Source organism: Sceloporus occidentalis, unplaced genomic scaffold (genome assembly GCF_023333645.1).
Source record: "Sceloporus occidentalis isolate IW3139 unplaced genomic scaffold, rSceOcc1.0.p SCAF_124, whole genome shotgun sequence".
NCBI classification, from domain to species: domain Eukaryota; kingdom Metazoa; phylum Chordata; class Lepidosauria; order Squamata; family Phrynosomatidae; genus Sceloporus; species Sceloporus occidentalis.
In genome coordinates, this window is record NW_028317104.1 from 2,152,523 (window position 1) to 2,162,690 (window position 10,168).

The following is a 10,168-nucleotide window of genomic DNA, read 5'->3' on the forward strand; positions in this document are numbered from 1 at the left end:
CAGTGGTAGAATTATTTCCTTGTCGTGGGCATCTATGCCCCTTTTGATGCACCCCATGATTTTATTTGCCTTAGCAGCAGCTGCCTGACACTGGTCGCTACAGGTAAATTTACTGTTAACTAAAACTCCTAAGTCCTTTTCCATGTCAGTCGTCCCCAGTGTTTTCCCATTTAATACATATTCCCAGCCTGGATTTTTCTTCCCCATGTGCATAACCTTACATTTATCTGTGTTGAACCTCATCTGCCACATCCCAGCCCAAGCCTCCAACCTATGCAGATCCATTTGTAATCGTGCACTGTCCTCTATTGTGTTAACCACGTTACAGAGCTTAGTATCGTCTGCAAAGATTGATACTTTACTATACAATCCCTCTACAAGGTCATTAATAAATATATTAAAAAGAATAGGACCCAAAACTGACCCCTGTGGTACCCCACTAGCAACAGTAACCCACTCAGAGTATGTACCATTAATAACCACCCTCTGTTTCCTATCACTGAGCCAGTTACTTACCCACATACACACATTCTCCCCCAGCCCAAGCATTCTCATTTTATGTACCAGACTTTTATGTGGCACCGTATCAAATGCTTTGGAAAAATCAAGATATACGACATCCAGCGATTCACCCCGATCCAGTCTTGAGCTCACCTCCTCATAAAAGCTGATCAGGTTAGTTTGACAGGACCGATCCCTTGTAAACCCATGCTGATATGGAGTCATACACTTATTTTCATTGAGATACTCCAAAATAGCATCTCTTAGGAAACCCTCAAACAGCTTACACACAACAGAAGTTAAACTAACAGGCCTATAATTCCCCGGGTCACTTTTTGTCCCCTTTTTGAATATTGGCACAACATTTGCTATGCGCCAGTCCTGGGGAACAGACCCTGTCACTATAGAGTCCTTGAATATTAGAAATAGGGGTCTGTCTATTACATTACTTAACTCCCTTAGAACGCGGGGGTGAATGCCATCTGGACCTGGTGATTTGTCTATTTTGATTTTTTTTAGGCGGCACTGCACTTCTTCCTGGGTTAGACAGGCGACATGTACTGGGGCAGTTATCTCATCCTGCTGTATATTACCTGGCATTTCATTTTCCTCTGTGAATACAGCAGAGAAGAATATATTTAATAGATTAGCTTTTTCCTGATCCCCGTCTATAACTTCTCCCTCATTACTTTTTAAGGGGCCAACGCTTTCATTTTTAACCTTTTTACTATTTATATAGTTAAAGAACATTTTGGGGTTTGTTTTACTCTCTTTGGCAATGAGTCTTTCTGTCTCCACTTTTGCTGCTTTTATCTGATTTTTACATATTTTATTTTTTTCCCGATAGCTTTTTAGTGCTTCCTCACTGCCTTCCTGTTTTAGTAGCTTAAATGCCTTTTTTTGCCATTTATTACCCCCTTTACATTTTTATTTATCCACATTGGTTTTCTCTTGTTCCTGACTCTTTTATTCCCATACGGTACGTACCTTTCACAGTGAGAATTTAAGATATCCTTAAAAATCTCCCATTGAGTGGCTGTACTCTTGTTTTTGAGGACATTTTCCCAATTTACAGTGTTAAGGGCTTCTCTTAGTTGATCAAACTTTGCCTTCCTAAAGTTCATGGTTCTTGTGGCTCCTCTAAGAGTTCCCTTATTGAAGGACAAGTTATAATGTATCATATTGTGATCACTATTTCCTAGATGCCCCCTGACCTGCACATTAGTTACTCTGTCAGGTCTGTTGGTTAATATTAAGTCCAGTAGGGCGCCCCCTCTGGTCGGGTCCTGTACCATTTGGGACAGATAATTATCCTTACTTATAGTGAGAAACCGGTTTCCTTTATGAGATTCACAGGTCTCTGTTTCCCAGTTTATGTCAGGATAGTTAAAGTCCCCCATAATAACCACCTCATTGTGATTTGCTGCCTTGTTTATTTGCTTTAATAATTGATCTTCTGCTGCTTCCATTATATTTAGTGGCTTATAGCAAACCCCGATCAGTATTTTATTATTTTTCTTTCCATATATTTCTACCCATAATGACTCCACATTATCATTTCCCTCACATATATTCTCCCGCAGTGTGGCCTTTAGGCTGGACTTTACATAAAGGCAAACTCCTCCCCCTTTTTGTTTTTTTCGATCCTTCCTGAATAGACTATAACCCTGTATGTTAACCGCCCAGTCATAGCTATCATCCAACCATGTCTCTGTTATACCCACTATGTCATAGTTTTCTTCAGACATTATTAACTCCAGTTCGTCAGTTTTATTGGTCAGACTTCTGGCATTAGTAAGCATACAATTTAGAGGTGTATGGTTTTTTTCCCTATGAAGCCTATCCCTATTGACTATTCTAACCCCTCCCTCCGCTCCACCCCCAGGTACATTTATAAGCCCCAGCTTTCTATCTACACTATCTTCCCCTTCTATATTGTAGTTTCCCTCCCCCCTTTACCTAGTTTAAACACTCCTCCACCCTTCTGGCCATCTTCTCCCTGAGCACAGCTGCACCCTCCCCATTGAGGTGCAGCCCGTCCCTACCGTAGAGCCTGTATCCGACAGAGAAGTCGGCCCAGTTCTCCATGAACCCAAACCCCTCCTTCCTACACCAGCTTCTGAGCCACTTGTTTAGCTCCCTAATCTCCCGCTTCCTCTCTGGTGTGGCACGTGGTACAGGTAATATTTCAGAAAATACTACCTTGGAGGTCCTTGCCTTAAGCTTGCTACCTAAGTCCCTGAAATCATTTTTAAGGACACTCCGCCTACCTCTCACTTTGTCATTGGTGCCAATGTGCACCATGACTGCTGGGTCTTCTCCAGCCCCCCCCAGTAATCTGTCAACCCGATCCGCAATGTGCCGAACGCGAGCGCCAGGCAGACAACACACTGTTCGGCGATCCCGGTCTTTGTGACAGATCGCCCTGTCTGTCCCCCTAATAATTGAGTCCCCCGCTACCAGCACCTGTCTGGCCTGCCCTGCGCTCCTCCTTCCCTCCTTACTGGAGCAGACACCCCTCTGGTGGTCAGAGGCAGTGACTTGCTGCAGTACTGCTAACTCTGAACTAACATCCCCCTCATCTGCCAACCGGGCAAACTTGTTGGGGTGTGCTAGATCAGGACTAGCCTCCCTGGCGCTTTTCCCCCTACCCCGCCTTCTAACTGTAACCCAGCTAGCTGCCCGACTGTCCTGTACCTCCATCCCGCTATCCTCCCCCACCTCTACCCCCGAGAGAGCTTGCTCAGTGAGCAGCAGACTCCTCTCCAAGTTGTCAATAGATCTCAGTGTTGCCAGTTGCTCCTCTAGACTCAGGATTTGTGCTTCCAAATGAGCAACCCGCACACATCTCGCACAGCAATATGCACCCTCGAAGCGCTGATCAAGGATTGCATACATTGAGCAAGATGTACACCTGACCGCATTGTCAAACATGGAGGACATCTTGGCAATGGGGATAGCTCAAATAACTGGCAAAAACAGACAGTAAGGTGCAATATATATATATATATATATATATATATATATAAATATATGGAATCACAAGGATTTATACTTTACCCTCCTTCTTGCTTTTTAACTCCTTCTTTGCTTGTAACTCCTCACTTAGAGATGTCACTTAGGAGATTCGCCCCAGCTCAGGATTCGCTTGTGTGTCCAAGCTAAATGCAACTGCAAAAGCCAAGCAGAACTTGTCGGATTTCTATATGTATTTTTAAATATTTTATATTTTATAAACATAAGTATACTTGTATCTATTTTATATTTATTTTATGATTCCTGAAAACCCTGTATATATAACTATATGGATTAACCTATGTGGGGGTTTCATATGCATTTATTGTATGTCATTTTTATATATATTTTTAAAGAGAATTTGTATATGCATACAGGACATATACATAGGGGTTAAATTAAACGAACCATAGTGAATACTCACCTGAAACAAATTATTGGCATCAGCTGTTTGATTTCCTCAGCAGCCTTACACCAATTAGGATAGACCGGCTGCTTTATAAACCAGTAGGCAGAGCGTCAAGCGCATGCACCAGATGAAGCGATAAGCGAAACGCGTAGTGCGTGTTGACGACATTGGGAGGAGGAGGAGTAGCATTACGGAAGTGGATCAGAGGACTAAGACGGCGTCTCTTTGTGGTAGCGCTGCTACGAAGTTTGAAGCCTGGACTCTGTAACATCCGAAACGGAGGACAACAAGTTTGCCTTTCTTTTATACATAAAAATTATCGTTTTTACCTACTCCCCTCCGCTGCCTACCTTCTTTATCTACAAGTACCAGTGTGGGATAAAGAAACTCCTAAGGAGACCATTACACTCTATGTATGGGCATATTTATGCCCTTTAAATTGTAAGGGTCCGATTTGCTTAACCCCTTCATTCCCCTATAGACGTACCGGGACGTCCAAAAAACGCCCACAAAGAAACCCCTATGGACGTCCCAGTACGTCCAGCCCTTCGTGCAGCGTCAGGGACACATCCCTGCCGCTGCACGGGAGACCAGGCATCGCCGGCTTTCTGCTGCCCGATCTCCCGTAACAGCTTCCGGCATGAAAGCTGGTAAGCTGTTACAGTTGAAAGTGCCCGATCGCGCGATCGCGCAGTTGCAAAGGCGCGATCGGGTATTCCCTTCTGGGGATATCCTGCCCTCCAATGAGGCACAGAGACGCTGCGATCACAGTGTGATCGGTGCAGGGGGATCGTGGGGAGGGGAGTGAGAAACCATCTCTCTTACTCCCCCTCCCGTCCTGAAAGAGAAAAGCAGGAAAAAAAAAGTTAATTCATTTAAAAAATAATATTAAATAAATCATTAAAATAATAATACATATAATACAAAAAAAAAATTATAATGTGAGCTGTGATGTCATTGTGACATCACTGGCATGTTCAGGAGGTCCCTAGGAGGACCTCTAACCATTTCTGTGTAAAAATAATATATAAAAAATAAAAAAAAGTAAAAAAATTAAAATTATATAAAAAAAGATAATAAAAAAATTATTCAAAAACCTTACTTCCCATTGCCCTAGCATAACATCTAGCCAGTATAACCCTTCTGCCTCCGTTCACAACCCCCAAACCCATTAAGCCATAGGCATAAAAATTATACAAAATTATACACCTTATAGTATGCTCCCTGGTGTTGGGAAAGTCTGGAAAATCTATATAAATTAGGTATTTCTGAAATCAGGACACCTGAGTTAATAAACTTGGAGGGGATTTTCCATCACTTTACCTAATTTTGTGAGGATTCAGAGGGAAAATGTAAAAAAAAATTAGGTTTTTTTTCTAATCTTCGCTAGTTTTTACTAAATTTCTCATTCTAAATTTTCAGCTAATCATCCAACTATGGTATCAAACGAAAGCTCTATCTCTCCTTGAAAAAACAATATATAGTTTATATGGGTACACTATTCACAGGAAAAGAGAATCATCGCTAAACCGACATACCCCAAAAATGGCAAAATTGCTCTGGGCTTTGAGGTACCAAAAACCCCTGGGATTGAAGGGGTTAATAGCGTTTTTTTAAGACGAACTTTGATATACTACACCATAATTTTTTTCTTTCTTTTTTCTCTTCCTTTTATATACGAACCTTTTGGATACTGTGTGTGGGAACTCTCGCTGGAAGGGTATCTTTGTACATATTATTTTTGTGTTGCACATATAATTTATTCACGTATTATTTGGGTGCGCAGACACTTGTGTGGTTTTGATTGTATTTAATTTGGAACATTTTGGGGAGTTTGTTCCTGTGTTTTTGCAGCACCACTTCACCAGAAGGTGTAATACTTATGTTTAATTAGAATATTGCGCTTCACTTTTTTGTATTTTGAGTATTTGATCAAAGTGTGGTTATGTTTTTATTTCTTTATATATATATAGCATTTTTTTGTCCCATTTTGGTGTGTTAATTACTTTTGATCAAAGTGTGGTTATGTTTTTATTTTTTTTAAGGGGGGGTTATTTTCGGTTCGGTTTCGTCCAAGTGAATACTGAAGTTTCTGTCCAGAATTTACATTTCGGTGCATCCCAATAGGGACAAAGAAACAGTTGGGTGTGATCTGCCATGAAAAGGTTGGATAAGGATACATCTGTCTGTTATTTTTACAAAAACGTGTGTATTCAGTTCAGGTAAAGTAATTGTAACGTACTATCTCTTCCGCTCTCTCCCGCAGGAGAAGTGATGTGGGTAGTACCGCAAACGTCAGCTACTTTGCTCCTAAATATCTTAATTGTCAGCTGTGTTTAAAACATTTCTACAACTTCTACTACTTTTGCTGAATACACAGGATTTGTTTTATGAATAAATACAAAATCAAAGGCCGGAGTTTACTTTTGAGCTTCTGCTTTGGAAGACATCAAAACAGTGTTTTTCTTCCCTTCTGCATAATGCCTCTCTTCATCCAAATTCTCAGCTGGTGAAGTGTGTGTTGCAGATCGGTGGCTTAATTGCTGGGGCTAAATTCTGTGGTAGCCTTCAAGTTCACCTTCATGCTGTTATTGTCTTTTAAAGCTGAATGTCTTGGGCTTTTCCCACTATCTACCCCTTTTTTATTTACCCACTTCGGCAAAGAGAAAGAACAGTCAAGGGGTGAAACGTGAAGATCTGTTAACTTTTTGGAAGTGGAACTAATCAAAGAATATACTTTCAAGTAGCATTTTTGGGGGGGTTAAATTTGCACTATGAATAACATTTAGGGGGCATTCAGGTTACATTTGTAGCATGGGATCAGAGAAGCATGTGGAGTTTTCGTCACTGATACTTGCCTTACCTCAAAGAGGGTAATATCCCACCTATTAACGGCACACCTTTCCAGCACAGTACTTTCTCAGTGGCAGTTTCCTGAATCTTTAACAGTCTAATTTCACTGGCACCCAACTATTGAAGAATGCATATTAAAGTACTCTGAGTACTTCAATATGTATTCTTCCAAAATGAAAAATAAACTTCTTACCTAACACAGAATTTGCACCCATTTTTTTTTTTTTTTTTTCTCTTGGGTGTGCTCAAAATCATCATTGTCAATCATTGGCAGGAAAGTACTTCCCTCGAAATCAATTCATGGGGTCTGTAGAATCCAAGTTACCGCTCAGTTATGGTGTGCTTAAAAGTGCAAAGTTTCCTACTTCATAAGAATGAACATTGCAGCTCTTCACAGTCTTGGGCAGTGACAGATAAATTAAACAAGGTACTGAAAGTAATCAAGTAATTTGGGGAATAGACTAACTTGATATAATGAAGCTTAAAGGGTGTGTACAGAAATACGGCCTCTAGAGGTCTCTATGATATTTAAAGTTAATGCTAAACGCTGCATTGTCCCTTGAATGAGAGTAAAACTCAGATTTGCCTATCATGCTCTAATTTTAAATTGTGCTCTGTATTAGAAAAAGAGCTGGTTTTGTCACTCACTGTAAATTGCATTAGGACACCATTCGGTAGGGTAAGCAGATGGTTAAATGAGTCACATATGAAAAAATATGTAGTCTTTGAGTACTGGAGGTCTGAGAAGCTAGGCAAGCTTTCATTCCTTTGGGAATTCTTTGAGTCTAATTCAATCATAAACCACATCTATGTGGCTAATGTGTTGGTTTCTATATACAATATTTTTGTACGAATAGCAAGCTTTTAGGGTTATTGTTAAAAACATATAAGCACCAATTGCTAATAAGTAGGTTGGTTTTATTTGGCATTGAGAGGTAATAGGCAGTAGGAAGTGCTGGAAGGGTCCCACCTGCCGCCTTCGGCAAAACGGTTGAAATAGATTTTATGCATGCCTCCTAATTGCCGGAATTTCCACAGGACAGTTTTTAATCACTTTCCTCTTCAGCGATCCCTTTATCCTGCTTTTGCTGGCGGTGGAGATCATGGGACAGATCAGAACACTTCCCTTGACTGGCCCACCAAGCTGTAAATTTGATTGCGGTCTGTATTTTTGCTAGTGGTGCACTGAAATACCAATGGTGAGATACATATCCCGGCATTCTGCCTTAATGTAACACAAGGAACTAAGATAAATCCAACCACATATAATCCCCTACCCCAGGACCTGTCCGTAACGCTGCCCCCACCCACCTCCAACTATGTGCTCCAAAAATGGTGTCCCATTTACGCACGTTCAATGTTGGTTGTTTTGATTTGTCTAGAAGTATGAATTACCGTATTTGCTCGATTATAAGACGACCCCCCCAAATCTGAATATTAATTTAGGAAAAAAAAAAAGAAAAGGCCTGAATATAAGATGACCCTATAGGAAAAAAGTTTTACCAGTAAATGTTAATTCATGTAAACTATTTTTTTTTTTTTAATAAAATCTATGATTGAGAAAATATTTTGGTTTTATTTCCTTCCATTTTCCAACCTGCCCCCCAGTTATGCACATCTGCCCCAGAAATGCCTTATACCCCCTATATGCCACTGTGCCCCATGATATGCCTTTTAACCCTCTAAATGCCACTGTGCCCCATGACATGCCTTTTAACCCTCTATATGCCACTGTGCCCCATGATATGCCTTTTAACCCTCTAAATGCCACTGTGCCCCATGACATGCCTTTTAACCCTCTATATGCCACTGTGCCCCATGACATGCCTTTTAACCCTCTATATGCCACTGTGCCCCATATGCCTTTTGACCCCCTATGTGCCACTCTGCCTCCAGAAATGCCTTATACCCCTATATGACACTCTGGCATTTAAAGGGTTAAAAGGCCTTGTGCCCTCATTTAACACTCCTCCGCCCCCCCCCCCCCCCAAACTTACCGGTGCTTCTGACTCCCGTCATGTAGCCGGGGCAGCATGTAGATGTCTACGCGATTCGCGAAGACAACTTACGCTGCAGCCAGAAGGAGGTGCGGTTAGCAGCGGAGGTTGTCTGCGTCCAACGCGCAGACCTTCCCCGACTGTCAGAAAGAATTCCCCGCACGCTGCAGATCATCTGGATCTTAGTCTCATGGTCAGACCTATTGGAGGTCTGATTATAAGACGAGGGGTATTTTTCAGAAAAAAACCTTGTCTTATAATCGAGCAAATACAGTAGTTTTATGAATATATTTATTGTCCTAATAATGAATGCTGTTTTAAAATGTACACAATTTAATTTTGTGGATACAGCAAATGCAGAGTATGGCTGCCAAATATATATATATTTTTTCATACTGGTTACAGCTTAACGCAAAGATCCAAAGAATTCCCGTGGTGGCAAACTTCTTATACAGTTAAGAGATATCAGAACAAATTGTTTGAGGATACCTAATTATCATATGGTTAAACATACACTGGGTTATTTCACTTTCTATCCATTAAAGTGTACCCGACAGCCTCACAGTTCGGTATATTTACAATTAAAAGAAGTAAAACAAAATTTCCAGACTTCATAAATACGAGGTTTAATTTCACAAGGGAAACTTCATCGGCGGAGTCACAGCAATGTTAGGGTTACAGAAATTTGTATAATCAGTTGTGTAAACATACCGAAACAGTGACCATTTCTGGTTACAATGTGTGGAGACCATTTTCAATCTATAAACTCTTCCGTGGTAAGGATCTGCTGTATTAAAACATGAATTCCTATGGTGACTCGTTCCTTTTTAAAAATAGTATTTATCTGCAATTCTCTTTTAGTAGTGTCCTGCTGGTATCTTAAATGCACATACTTTAAAGGCTTCGCCTGTGTCAATTATATGTAATAACCCAACTAAAAACAGAGGATTGTTTATCTCAGTGTAAAATGACGTTTGCATAAAGACTAAGATGGATCAAACAAATGCCAATTCAGAGCTTGAACAACCATTCCTTTTTGCATTATTATCACAAAAGTACTCTCCTGAGATGCAAATTTGTTTCACTGCACAAGGCTTAGTTCTCCAATAAAATACATTTCATTAACCATTAAAAAAAGTGTCTGATAAAGAGCTGCATAAATAAAATGTCATAACCAAAGAGCGCTCACTCTCCAGATAACTATCACCCATTCAGTCAGCTCCCTGTACACCATGGATGATGGGAGACGTAGTATAACACTGAAGGGTTATGGGTTTGCAATTACTGCTAAAAGTCACAATGACTGCACAAAAAAATGAGGTAGAAAACCAGGGTGTGACAAAGAAAAATTAATACAGTGATAAAGCTGAAACTAGGATTGCCAAGACAGTGG